This window comes from Ambystoma mexicanum, chromosome 10, assembly GCF_040938575.1.
Source record: "Ambystoma mexicanum isolate Mex_15411 chromosome 10, UKY_AmexF1_1, whole genome shotgun sequence".
NCBI lineage: Eukaryota > Metazoa > Chordata > Amphibia > Caudata > Ambystomatidae > Ambystoma > Ambystoma mexicanum.
In genome coordinates, this window is record NC_090932.1 from 52707206 (window position 1) to 52722516 (window position 15311).

The following is a 15311-nucleotide window of genomic DNA, read 5'->3' on the forward strand; positions in this document are numbered from 1 at the left end:
CATTCACTCTCTTCCGTGACTTCTGCACCTCACTCTCCCTTTTCAAATCTCCCCTCTGGTCCTACCTGCTTGGCTGGTCACACTCTCGATGCCATCAACCACACTGATCTCTTACTCTGCTCCCCACTCACCCCACCCACTCTCCTGGTCAGACCATTCTCTCATCTCCTCTCACCTGGGTGCTCTCTACCACCTGACTGCACCTCCCCCATCCCTGCCAATCTCGTTCACAAGCATCCTTCTGATGAAACGAGTGTCAGCTACTGCCTTCTCATCTACCTTCATCCTCCCCCCACTGCAGACTCTACCTCTGACTCGGCACTGAGCAACCTCCATCTTGCCATCACGAACACTCTTGATATTCTTGCCCAAGTCATGAGGATCCTCGTGAAACATGCCTCCAAGAGTACCTGGTACGAATCTTACCTAGCAGCACTGAAACACAAGTGCAGAGCTGCAGAATGGAAGTGGCAGACCTCAGGCTCACCCTCTGACAAACTGGCCTGTCGCCTACTCCAAAGACAATACTGACTCTCCAATCGCTCCAAGATAAATTGGCCCACATCCAGGCTCGGGTCTCTGGTGCATCCAACAACACGGCTGACCTCTTGAAAATCTGCAAGGCACTAGCTAACCCTTTCACAGCCTCCACATCACCTTTCCATGCCAGGCCCTCTGCAATGCACCGGCTGCACCCTTCACTGGCCAAACTCAGGAACCCTCACTTCTCTGTCCCCCTCCCCTTCCCCCACCCGCCTGCCACCTATGGCGTTCCTTCCCCCCTGTGACTTTCTCTCCTCCTTCTCTCCTATCACATCTGACGAGGTGACTGGAGTTGTCCGCTTTATGAAGTCTCCTCTACACAGGTCTCCCCCTGTTCTTCCCAAACTAAGAACAACAATATTGGCTCTCTTGCCACTGCACTTGCTGATTTCTGCAATCACTGTTTTCTACTGGGTCCTTCCCCTCTTCCCTCAAGCACTCTCCTGTCTGCCCCTTCCTGAAAAAAAACCTTCTTCAGACCCACCTTGTCCGACTAACTACCCTCCCCCCCTTCCCCCATCTCTATCACCCCCTTCCTTGTGAAACTCTGAGAGAAGCGGTCTTCCACCAACTGACCTAGCACACTGAACTTGTTGGTTGCCTACATGAACATCATTCTGGATTCTGAGCATCCAGATGCACGGAACCTGCTCTTCTGAACACCCTTGAAGAATTGCTTGCATCTCTTGATTCTAAATCTCCTACCGTCCTCATTCTACTTGATGTCTTCTCTGTATTTTACATGGTCAACCATTCCATCCTCATAACATGGCTACACAATACCATAGGTATCTCGGCGCGGGCACTGTACTGGCTGTCCTCCTATCTCTATGACCGTCACTACCAGGCTATCCTGGTCTCTTTCTCCTCTCCCACCTCTATCTCCACCTTGTGAAGTCCCCCAGTGCTCCAACCTTTGTCCATGGCTCTTTAACATCTAGCTTGCCCCAATTGCACACCTAATTTCCATCTACTCCCCTCAGTTTCAGTGCAATGTAGATGACACACAACTCTTCCTCAAACTTCCTCCTGATCCTCTCCTTATTTCCTCCATCATTCCTGCTGGTGTGCCTCCAACGACCTCTGCCTCAATGCCAGCAAGACTGAGATCCTTCCCAATGGAAATCCTGCACCCTCTTTCTTCCTCTCACTCTGGCCATCCTCTGAGTTCTCACCCTCTTCTTTCATCTGAAGCCAAAAACCTTGGAATCATCTTCAACCCCTCTCTTTCCATCCCCCCTCACCTTAAAGACCTTGCCAAGAAGACCCATTTTCAACTTCACCTCCTCAAGGGAATCATCCTTTCCTCACTTTTCCCCAGAAGCTCAATGTCTGTAGAGCTCTGGTACTCTCTAGGCTTGACTACTGCAATAGCCTCTTCCTTAATATACCCTCTTCCTCTCTACGTCCCCTTCAGCTAATCCTGAATAGGGCTGCAAGACGTATCCTTGGCCTTAAGCCCAGGGACTGCACCTCTACAGCTCTAAAAACTCTCCACTGGCTCCCGGTTGCTGTAAGGATCAAATTGAAATCCCACTGCATCATCCATAAGGCTGGATGGGACCGGGGTCCACGCTATCTATAACTGGATCTCACTAAATACACTCCCTCCAGATCTTTACCTTCCTCTGGCTCCAGCTCTCTGCATGACGAGTGATTCGATAAACAGTGAGCTGGTGGATGATCTCTTTCATCAGCTGGCTCATCCTATGGAACAGCCTACCCCTTCCTCTTCGTCTTGAGCCGGACCGCCTCAAATTCTGGAAGCTTCTCAAGACTTTCCTTTTCACCTCCTCCTTGCCCCCTCCTTTGCTCAACCACAGTCGCTGAGATTGGGGACCAGGGCCCTTATGTGTCCACCTGGGACCTGGCCTCCCACCCCCCAATCATCTTCAGCAACTTACTCGCTAGCACTTTCTCCCTTGTTTCTCTTAGCACTCATCCCCCCTTCCTCATCCCCCCCTCTCTCTCTCTGCCCTCGCATGCTCTGAATGCTCACAAGGCCTAGTAGGACCGCCTCTCTCTTTCATTGTTATATTCTGCCTTTCATTCGCATGTTCCCTCCCGGGTGCCTTGTGGCCGCTTTGAAACACAATTTACTTTATGTATAAGCGCCTTACAAATGCATAATAAAATTAAATAAATAAGCAGTTTTGACTTGTGTATGGGTATTACAAGAGTCCTTGACAGGCACTGCTATCATATGCCCTTATAATCATACCCTTTTCCAACTCTTGCCAATTTATGGCCAGGTAGTACTGTCATAGCAGTGCCTAGAAAATCCCCATCCCCCGCCTACACACAAGTCAAAACAGCTGGCTTTGGCAATGCGTGTTCTTCTGCCTATCTCTCTGCTTACATTTCTAATCTGCTCTCTGCTGGCATTGCGATTAAAATGTTATTTTGCCAAGCTTCAGATTGTGGGAGTAAATGCTGACACCCCCTTCTCTATCTGCCTTATTTACTCTGTGTTCTCTCTGTGTTGAGACTTATGGATGCTAGACTCTAGAAACTGGGAGCTGATTTTGGTATCTGGATGTGTATGGTGGATACATGTAGTGTTTGTGCCGGTGCCAGTAATTGTGTAATGCAGGGAATAATGGTGCTTCTATTTCAATGTAGTGGTGTTTACATGCATGGTGTGTGTCAAGCATGACCTCAGTAGTTGTGTTGGATAGCAGTGACATATGGCCGCTCTGTCACCCCTCCGTGGCCTGCCTCTGTGGGCACAGAGAGCCCAGGGTGATTTGCCCCTGGACAAACTGAACCCCAGATCACGCTTCTCTAGAGATCCTATTGAGACATTGATCATGCTGAGCCCTTTATGATACTGGGTTATTAATACTACTGAGCCAAGGATGCTAGTAGTGAGCCAGTGATAATGCTGAGCCTGTTATGATACCCAGCCATTAATACTACTGTGCCACTGCTGGTGCTGAAAGCCTGATGACACTCAGCCAATCAACACACTCAGCTACTGGTAACATTGAGCCAGTGATAATGCAGAGCCCTTTATGATACTGAGTTATTGGTACTACTGAGCCACAGGTGGTTATAGTGAGCCAGTGATAATGCTGAAGCCTTCCTGACTCCGAGACATTGATACCATTGAAGCGCTGATGATGCTGCGCGCCTGATGAAACAGTGACATTCATGCATCTGAGCCATCATGACGTTCAACCAATGATAACACCGAGCCAATGAGTCTGTCACTAAGGACATTGACCCAGTGATGCTGGATCAATGATGATGCAATCCTACTTATAGTACAAATCCATTGAGCACGCCAAACCAATGACCATGCTGAGATGCTGACTAAGCAAATTTCAAGCCACTGAGAAAAGTGTGCTTGTGATGACACCAAGTCCCTGATTATACATGACAACTTATGAGGCACGCATGTATTTATTTGGGTATTTATTTATTTGTGTGTTTGTTTATTTATTTATTTATTTATTTATTTGTTTATTTATTTATTTATTTATGCTCCTTATGTAGTGCTTTCATCCAAAGTGCTTTGACATGACCAAAACGGTATCTCAAGATCAAATGACAAAAAAGGAAGGATCAAGGACCAGATACAATGTCAGCGTCAGGGAAATAAATGTGTAAGAAATAAGTCTTAAGACGTTTTCAGAGAGAGAGAAGAGGAAGAATTAATGTCGACAGGGATATCTGCCTGGTTTGCCAGGCTCGAATATATCGCTGATGGTCCCATGTACCAACAGTTGCATTTCAGGGTAGAATCTATGAGGCTTTGCTACCAGTATTGGGGGCTTATGTGGAACATATTTTCCTTTATCAATGGCTGATTTCTATAGATTACTGATAGAAAGACGCACCCCGTTTGTCACCAAGGAAAGACGTCCTCAATCTCTGGCTAACGGTAAATCTGTGGGTTGGTATGACCACGACTGTCGGGAGGCCACGACTGTCTTGATTAACACTCTTAAGTCCGGGGTAGTTATTTCCCCGGGGAGGGGGGTCAAAAAACATAGGCACAATTACAAATGCATGCTTATTGAAAAGAAGAGGGAACAGGGCAAACGTACCTGGATGGCCCTTGGTAGTGCTTGCCGGGTCAAATGACTCTAAAGAGTTTTGGCACCTGGTGTAGAAAAATCGTAAACCTGACCAGCTAGGTGCAATAAGCAACATCACCCTGGAGGCTTGGTATGATATTTTACTGCTTTATATGCTGCAGGGTGGTCTGAGCAGCCCAGAAGGGGGATGACTGGTCAGGCACTGGAATCCTTCTTTTCCCCCAACGAACGTAGGGTTGATGTGTTTACATCCCTTGAAGTAGCACAGGCTTTGTCAGAAGCGAAAACGGGAAAGGCCCCTGGGCCAGATTGTATTCCCATTGATCTTTTTAAAAGTGAACCCATGCTCTGGGTACCCTTTTTAATGAGATTTTTTAATGCATTTTTTCTAATAACCACCCACCGAGTAGCTGGAAGGAGGCAACTATTAGTCCACTATACAAGAAAGGTGACCGGGATTCTCTGAGCAATTACAGGTCAATATCGTGGATCGACTCACTGGCAAACTTTAGGGTACTTTTGCACCATCTGGAGGATTGGGTTGCCAGAGAAGGCATTCTTTCCAATGTGCAAGCAGCATTTGGAGCAGGTATTTCCACGGTAGACAAGGCTATGAGTCTGGACCTCTTATGATGGAAATCCGTGCTTCTTAATTCACTATGTTTGTAACTGGCATTTGTGGACAGTAGGCCTTCAACACAGTCCCGAGGGATTTTCTGTGGTCCGTGCTAAAGGGACTAGGTATTCCATCATCCCAGGGTAATGCTATTAAGCCATTATATTCTGGGAATACGGCACAGATGCGTTGGGGGTCTGGTGAGCTAACCGATCCAGAATCTATTGATGTAGGGGTTAGGCAGGGATGCATTACAGCGTGTCTGCTATTTTTGCTATCAACTGTCTAGTCCCTGGATTTTTAGAAGCTGCAAGGGACGCCCCAATGTTGGGTAATAGAAAAGGTGTCTACTGTTGGTCACAGACGATGCAGTTTTGCTGTCAAAGACTCCGGTTGGCCCGCAAAACCAATTGGATGTTTTTAATAAGCTTTTTTCTGCAAAACGGCGTAAAATTAATTTTTCCAAAACTAAAACCATGCAGTGTGCTGGCGTTGGGAAAAAGGCTCGAGTACAGGCAAACTTCAATTTAAATGGCGAGCCCTTGGAGTCAGTGGACTTCTACACATATTTGGGGTTGATCTGTTTGAATAAACTGAAATGGCAGCACCAAATAGCTAGGTGCTCACTTTCGCATTTGCATCAGTTGGGCCTCATTAGGAATCTGGTGACAAAATTGGATGGTGAGGCTCTTTCGGTACCCCTTAAGATTTACGATGCCCAGACAATTCCAGGGATAATTTATGGTGCTGATTTATGGGGTGCAAATGATTGCACTGCCATCCAGATAGCTGAAAATAGATTTTTGAAATCATTGTTGGGTTTACCCCCTAATGTGCAGTCCACGCCAGTGGCATTTGAATTTGGCCTTATTGAGACTCCAAATGCTATTAAGATGCAGCCTGTGTTTTATTGGCTGCGTATTTGGAATAATAAAGCCTTGGTTTTGTTTAGGGAAGGACTGGCGGAGGTTCTCTTGATGCCAGGTGGTAAGAAACTCTCCTGCTTTAGGCATGTAAGAACCATGCTTTTTAACAATGGTTTGGGGGACCTATGAGTGACCCCACAACGTTGCGTAGTGCCTATAAGGTGGTGGTAATTTCAGAGAATGGGCATGGAGTAGGATGGTTGATAATTGCTTAAAGGGGAAAAAAGTTAGGGCATATTTGCAGTTTAAGGACGCCTGGGGGTCGGAGGGATATCTGGACATCCAGATGGCAGCAAAATTAAAAAGCTGGTTTTCCAAGTTTCGATTAGGCATACTCCCATTGGCCCAGGAGTCTATTCAGTGGAAGAGTGGGTCCTGTGTGCCCTCCTTGTGGCAAGGGGCATGAGGATGAGGCGCATCAGTTCTTTTTTTGTAAGGCCTTTTCCCACGCAAGGGGGCATTGGCTTGCCCCAGTTTGGAAAATAGAAAAGGGATCAGAACTTAATCTGGCCCTAGGTGTGCTCTCCCCAGCTCTCCTGTTGGAGTTGCTCAAATTCTGAGTAAGTGTTATAATGTTTATTCCATATTCATCACTCGGTACTCATTAGTAAAATTATGGAGAAACTTGTCTTCTATTTTATTGTTGAGGCTTAGGCGTCCTATATTGATATAGCGCCTGTTCGTGTACTGTGCCAATGCATTTCGGACTGTTGTCCGTCATCAGGGCTATAGGAGCTACCGCCATCATTTTACATTTTCAAATAAAGTAGTTACCATAACAATATCATCAAAAACAAATCCAAATATTTCCACATTCAGGTGTGACAGTTGTGTAAAAGGAAGATCAGTTCAAAATTATTTACATCATTTTGTTGTTATTCATGTCCATGAAACCATTTTCAAAGTTCAAATCAGAATCAAGACATAAGAGTTCAGGGAACCACGTAAAATCAGTGTAAGCACATACCATCCCCGTAGATGACCAGCTAGTTCAGATCCCAGGATGAGAGTCACCATAAATAAACAGAGGTAAACAAAGGAAAGCTTAATGGTAAAAGTGCTTTCCTATAATGTTTGAATACTGTTCATTGAAGCTGTCTACCTGTTCACAAAAGTGGTACTACTCGTATCTCGTCTTGTGTCACTCCGCTGAACCTCAACCTTACGACCTCAATGGTAACCTGTGGAGAATTGTACCACCGTAATTATGTTTATCAGTCTCCCGTGTTCCCAATGCTGCTCCTTGTCAGACGCTGGTTTTCTATGTTTACCTACTGTTGCTTAGCGACCCGTGTCTGATAGGCATTTGTGGTTGATGGTGAGTGTTTTATGGAGGATTCGTGCCTGTACTGGGAGCCAGTGTGCCTCTCTTCTATGTTGTGTGATGTGTTCTTTTCTCTTAATGCCCAAGGCTGCTCTGAGGGCTTTGTTTTGTAGGAGTTGGAGTTTAGTTAGATTTTTTTTTAGAGGTACCTAACAGTAAGATTTTACAATAGTCTATTTTTGTTAAAATGAGGGCTCTAGCAAGTGTCAAGCAATTGACAGAAGATAGGAGAGGCCTGCTAAGTATGATGAGTTTAGCGGTATATGCTGTTGAAGAAGTGAGGGCGCTAATGTGATTGTTCATGGTGAGATTCGAGTCAAGGTATACTCCCAGTGTTTTGACTTTATGGGAGATGTTAATGGGTGTGCCATCAATCATTATGGTAGTATAGTCTGGGTGGAGTTTGCTGAGTTTGTTTGGTGAGCCAACTGTGAGAATCTCAGTTTTGTCTCCATTAAGACAGAGATGTTATAAGCCATCCAGTTTTGGATGTGTGAGTAGATTGTGTTGATGGTGGCCGTGTCTTAGTCCAAGTTGCCTGTGATGGGAATGAGGATCTGTGTGTCGTCAGCAAAGTTTGTGTAGATTACTCCCATAGCATCTAGTGCTGCAAAGAGTAACTTGGCTAGGCATTGTAGAGAGTGGGGGAGAGACAGGATCCTTGTGGTACGTCTATTGGTACTGGGATGGGGTCTGCTACAACTTCCCCTATAGAAACTCTTGAGGTGCGATCAGAGAGGAAGGATTTTATCCAAGTGGTGGCCTTATGTGAACAGTGGAAATTAGTAGATAGTGTTTGGCAGAGTTTGCAATGGCCAACCAGGTCAAAAGCAGCTGATTGATTTAGGAGTAGAAGGATAAACAGTTTGCCGGAGTCCCTGATGGCATCCATCTGTTTTTTTAGATCTAGTAGGACAGTCTCTGTACTATGGTTGGGGCGGAAACCTGATTGTCTTTCCCCTAGTAGGTGATTCTGTTCAAGATGGTGTTGTACTTGGGTATAGGCTATTTTGTCTATGATTTTGAGGAGGAATGGTACTGTTGTTATTGGCCTGTAATTGGTGCGGACTGTAGGGTCGAGTGAAGGTTTTTTGAGAAATGGTGTGACCCAGGCTGCCTTAATGGAGGCTGGTATTTTACTGGAAATGAAGGATTCATTCACGAAATTTGTGATGGTGGGTGCTAGTATAGTGGTGCAGTCTTTGACTACTTTAGCTGGGTGCTGTCACCTTTGCAGTTTGAGGGCTTGAGGGATGCTATTGTTTTGAGGACTTGATCAGTGATGACTTGTGTGAATTGTAATTCCGGTATGTTAGAGCAGGTGGTGTTAATCAAAGGGTGGGGGGGAGTGTTATGCTCTTGTAGGTTTTTTTGTGCGGCTATTTTGTTTTGGAGTGTGGTCACTTTGAAGGATAAGGCATCCTGAATGGTGGTGCACCAGGCTTTGCTAGTAACTATGGGGTTGGTGGGGAGAATGGGTGCTTCTAGTTCTCTGATGCTGATGATAGTGAATAACTCTTTAGTGTTGGAGGCTGCGGCTGCTATGCGGTCATTGAGTGATTACACTTTGTGGTAGAGTACACTTAGTTTGTACGCTTTGGATAGTTTTTGTAGTTTGGTTTTTAGGTCTGGTGAGTTGTTTTTTCTGGTTAAATGTTCTAATGCTCTTTTTTCTCTTCTGAGTTCTATGAGTTCATCATTAAACCAGGGGGTGCTGCGTTTAGCTTTTGGCACTATGGTTTTGAGCGGTGCTACTTCATCAACCAATGATTTTAGATATTGGTGATGGTGCTTGGCAATACTTTCTGGGCTGGTATTGTCCTGAGGTTTGGAGATGAGTAGATTGTTGAGCACTGTGTTTAGGTTTTGAGTTTATGCAAAGTTCTAACCTGTATCGGTGGTAGTTTGCAACTTAAGGTTTTGTGGTCAGTATCTAGTTTTATTGTGAATTTAATTAAGCAGTGGTCGGTCCAGTGTAATTGGAGGGTGTCTGTTATAGTTACTGTGGTGTTAAGGGTGAGTATCCAGTCTAGGATTCTTCCTTTGGAATGAGTGGGGGAATTGACTATTTGGGAGAATTGCATCTCCTGGAATGCCTTTTTGCAGTCTGCATCTTTGCTGTCTCCAGGGTCGTCATAACCTTGGTTAAAGTCTCCTAGGATGATGTATTTTGTTTTGGGTTTGAGTAGTGGGGTGATTAGAAGTGGTAAGACTAGTTCTGGTTTACTTGGGGCACTGGTTGTTCTGTAAACTACAATGGTGTATAGAATCATCGAAAGGAGGAACGGGCAGAAGAATTTGTGTAACATCCATGTAAAGATGGGAATGCAACTCAAAAGTTGCAATGAGGGACGGAAAAGAAGAAGTGTAGAGAGTGAAAAGAACAGGCCATAGAACTGAGACTTGAGGAACGTCGTAAGATAGCGGAAATTAGCAGGCGGTAAAGCCCTTCCAGAAAACAGTAAAGGACCGATTAGTGAGATAAGAAGAAAACCATGTTAAGACAGAACCAGACAAACCAGGGAAAAGGGTGTTGAAAGATGAGTCGGATGGTCGACAGTGTTGAATGTGGCACTGAGGACGATCTGGATCAAGACAGAAGAGAGTTTGGGATGCTGAGCATGACAGATAGAATTGGAGACAACCAAGAGTGTAGTTTCAGTAGAAAAGCCAGAGTGAAAGCCAGAGTGTTCAGGTAGAAGAAGATTGTTAAGATTGAGATAAGAAGACAGTTGTGAATGAACAAGACGTTCCAGAAGTTTGGATGCATAGGGGAAAGGTAAAATGGGATAAAGTTAGAATGATCAGAGACATCAAGCAAGGGTTTCTTGAGGAGAAGGAGAACTGTTGCTTGTTTGAAGGATATAGGAAATGAGCCTGAGGAAAGAGAAAGATTAAACACAGTGGTGAGAAATGGAACAAAAACAGGAAAAATAGACTTAACCACAGAAGCCAGAAAAGGATCTGGGGGAGCGGCATTAAAGTGGGAGCTCAGAATCAGAGCCGAAAGATGGCCATTGGTAATAGGCAAGAAAGCAGAAAAGGAAGGAGTAGTTGATGAAAATGAAAAAAACAGGCAGGAGACCAGGGGGTCAGGTGAATTGGAGATGATCTGAAGAGAAGTCGTATTTGATTAAGATCTAATGCTATCAATTGTTGAAAGAAAGAAATCAGTGAAGTCTGCTGGAGAGAGATTACAGGAAAAAGAAGGATCATAAAAGGTCGCTAAGAAGCTTATTAAGAATGTTAAAAAGCAGCCTAGAAGAGTTTGCTTGAGAAGAAATAAGTATAGAAATAGTTAGACAACACATTGCGTACGCGGTTGACCTCTTATTATTAGTATCTAGCCTCACATTTCTGACTATTGTTTCCTGCCTCCATTTTGGCTCATGGAAAGCACAATCTATTGTATTCAAAACAGACATACTAAAGGATTTCCTTTAAACTTGAATTTATGATTAGGATGCGTGGGTGCATTTGGCCAAAAAAGGCTTAGCAGGGCTGGCCAGTCTCTGGTAGAGAGCAACCCATGCGGTCAGGCAATCTCAAACAAGCCAAGTCTAACTATTTCTTATTCTTAGAATACACCCCTGCAGGCACTCAAAGACTTCTGGATGGAGTACCGGGGTATTTAGGAAGGAAGCAGAGAGGAAGTGTTCTACGGTGTGAGAGACTGAGAGGCTGTAAACTGACTGTGTGCTGCAGGGTGCTGCTACAGCTATAAGCAGTTTACCCACATGGCTTTGATGTGCATATCAGCCCAGCCCACAGCGGAGGCGGAGCAGAGAGATGAAGTGTTCTACGGTGTTCCACGGGGTAACTGTCAAGCTCACCTGGGTCTCTGCGGGAGCAATGGATTCCTCCGGTCTCTTCCTCTTGTTAACCCTGGGCTGGGAAGCTGTCCTGCCAAAAGAATGGGTGTTTAGAGGGTTTTCTGTAAAAAGGCTTTCATAAACTCCCCCTGCCCTCCCGGTGTCCCTAGTGTAGTGTATTCCCTTGCTTTGGGCGTAGCTCACCTTTTGTTTTAGTGTGGCGTGCTCTCCATCCTGCATCTGCAGGATAACGGTAGTCTGGGTTCCGGGACTAGTTGCTTCACTAGGTTCAGGTAGGTTCTGATGAAATACGCAGTCTGTGGTTTTTACCCAGTTACAGCACTGAGAATTGTTCATAAATTCTGTAATGTGGAGGAACTTTTTGGTATGGAGATATCTTTGAGGTGTACCTTCGCGACCTGTTTCTGATTGCTTTTTTGGTCCAGTTATGTCTTCTTTCTATAATATTTGCTTATTTTTTCATCCTTTAATGTTGGGTTGTCGCATGAGTGTAGGTCAACACAGAGACACTGAGTTCCCCAACTCCGTTTGAGAAATATGAGAAAAAGACAGTTTGTGCCTGCACCTCTTTGCGCCAGTTATAACACGTAGTAAGAAGTCACAAAAGTCGGTTCACTTGAAAAAGTTTTTCTTAATTTATTTGACTTGTCGTTTAGCCCTTGATGGATGACACGTGTTTCGGCATGTATGAAAACTATAGGACCCCCGACGCATGAGGCGTGAGCACTATAGCTTTCAGGAGGGATTGAGCCCTAAGACTTCGGTTAATTGATCAATTATGAGAGACTTATCCCAGAGGGGGAATTAAAACCGAAATAGAAAGGTCCGGATTTGAAAAAGGCACGAGATACACGCCGAAACACGTGTCATCCAACAAGGGCTAAACGACAAGTCAAATAAATTAAGAAAAACTTTTTCAAGTGAACCGACTTTTATGACGTCTTACTATGTGCAAAGAGGTGCAGGCACAAACTGTCTTTTTCCCATTGTTCATAAATTCTATTCACGGGCTTGATTCTGGGAGCCCACGAAGCTGAAGCTGCCGGTTTGTTCAACATGAGCGGAAGGTAAGTCCAATGGAGCCAGTTACTTCACTGGCTTTGTGCGTGTGTTGCAAGAAAAAAGGTGAGTTGTTGACTGTGGATATGCTGAGCGCAATATTGAGTTCTTTGTCATTGCAGGTTTCAGGAACGGAGCTGCTGGCTGGATGTGGGCACTGAGAGAAGAATTCCACTAGGCTCGCATACAGAGGTAAGTCACTTTTGTTGCGCGGGAGACTGAGAGATTGATTGCATGTACACGCTTAATAATTCTTACTTGTTTTATCTTCTTTCGTAGATCGGGTCCGGAGCGCTGGTCCGGAGCGTTGGAGTGAAGAGCAGAGAAGGAACTAGCCTCGATCGAGATGAACAAACAGGTGAGAGTTCCACTGGATGTCCGGGTTGCGATGAAGCGGAAACAGGTAAGGCTGTACTGGATTTCCGAGTTCTGATGAAACGGAAACAGGGAAGGATGTACTGGATGTCCGAGTTGCGATGAAGCGGAAACAGGTAAGGATCCACTGGAGGTCTGGGCTGCGGTGAACGTGTGCTCTAGGCTACAGAAACCACACGAAGCATGGGCCAGTTCTTGGGTGTGGCTCATATAGGCAGCCACGCCCAAACACTAGAGTGTGTTACACAGTTCCACACACTTCCTTGAAGTCACACAGGCATCCATGTTGGAAGTACAGGAAGTGACTAGAAAATAAAGGATATGCCATAATAGGCTTATGTGAATGATGTACATTCTAAGACTTCCTCAATGCATATTTTGCTTGCCAGGCCTTTACCCATCTAGCCCCTAATTGTGTCTTCAGCTTTCCTCCAGGTGTTTGTGCCACTGAGGTGTGGGTCCCAATGCGAGTACCCATGACAGTAACGCGGTTGTGTTGTGCTTCGTTGTTCTCCGCACCTTTGGGACGAGGACTGGAAAATTCCATTCAGTTCTTTGGAGTGGCGAACCCAAGAGCAGAAAAGGATAATAAAAGGGAAAAAAGAAACTCTTGGATCAGTGAACTTGCAAGTAAGGAGCAGGTGGCTGGTGGGCTATGTGGGGGCTGGAGCAGGGGATTCTCTGTTTGCGCATGTTCTGCTTGCTTATTGCGCTCACTTAGTACCCCTGGAAGTTAGCAGCAGAAGTCAGCAGCCACTCACTTTCCTGACACTTGCCTGTGACAACTAGACAATTATTGCACCGAGAGACCATGAGTCTTTGACCCTTTGATCTGCAGACCACCTTGGGGGCAACTTTCAATCTTTATTGTAACTGTATACGAAACTCATACTTCCCTGTTTCCCGTTGTGACTTCAAGCCTCGATTTTGTATGGAGGACGACTCTGACTTTGTGTCAGCTACGGTTGAATCCACTCTTGAGGATAGTTGAACTGTACTGGGGAACGGTGGGGGGGGCATTAGATCTAATATGGACGATGAACGTGGCTTGCCCCAAACCCCCCACCTGCAGCCTTTAAGTGACCCCCAGTCTGGAGTGCACTTGATCCCCACAGTGTAAATAACTAATAAAACATCAACACACAAAAATACTCTTCAAAGGGAAGGGATGGTACTGGTGGAACAAATACCAGAGGCAGCAATGGTGCTCCAAAACGACATTGACTTTATTGTACCTCTAAGTGAGTAGTAGAGTCTGTAAAACCACGACACGGTACCCAGGAGGCACATAGGGGAGCCAAACCAACCTCCTCATATACATTTGGTACAACTCCCAAATATCAATCACATTATCATTTGGCTCAAGGCACTTTGGAAAGTACCTGGAGACACTGGGGTATCATGCCTGTTCTGTTGAAAGGGAATCAGCAAGTTCACTACTACAGGAAAGACGATAAACAAGGATGGGACTGGGGTAACATTAAAAGCAATTTGAACACTAAGGACAATGGTCTAATGCCCACAGAAAGAGTTGTCAAGGGCACAGACCTTTTACCCGGCTTGGCGGCCGGGAGCCAAGGCAGTCTGTTAGATACACTCCCAGGTGTAGACACCATAACGGAGGGAGAGGCTGTTCTGGACAATTAACTGGACTCAAGGGTACAGCTGGCCACTGGACATTGCAGAGGCTCGTCGGCAGTTGATTCGAAGCGGCTTGGACCTGCGACCACGGGACTTAGTGCAAAACAATGTGCTTTAGCAGGCTCAAAAACAGGCAACAGACGGCAGACAACATTCTGCTCAAAACTAACAAAGACAACCCCCGCAAATAAACGACAAAGGATTGACTCGGAAAAAGCAACCTCTTACTCCCTTGATGAGGATCTATTGATGGATTTAATAGCCTCCCAGGCGGAGCAAAGCAAGGATGTACCGAGTGTTCACAGCACAATTGATCCCAAGCTAATAACAGCTTTTTCTCTAACCATGACACCTTTTATGAAGTTGATTGAAACTCAAAATGAACAGATAAGTGACCAAACTACAGTGGTTGCAATGTTGCACAGCAAAATGATCTTTGTAGAAGGGTTTATCACGGCTATCCAAACAAAAATGCATAAAAACGAGGAATAAACTACCAACATCTTGAAGAGTATATTAGAGACACTAATTCAAGACAAAGAGAGAAGAAGATCAGAAAGATTCTTTCCACTCACACACTCACAACATCCGTTGGGAGGAGAGCCACTGAATATGGATGTCTTTAATTTGAAAGGGCCTCGGTTGGGGGACAGTGTGATCACTAAATCAGGGCAAATATATACATCTGTATCGACACTCACAGAACCAATGGCCCCTGTAACTATAGTCATTGTAGACACAGAGGCCGACGGAACAAGACAAACTCTAAGCCAATTTACGCTTGTAGGGACCCAAAACACTGTGCTGGTACCACCAGTTGAAAGGAACAAAAAACCAAAAAGTTAATCCCACTCGCCCCCAAAGATCTTTAACATCTTTGATAAACTAGGTGAGGACGACAAAGGCTTAGTAAAAAAGACGGACTCCCCACAGTCGAAGAGACTAGCCTTT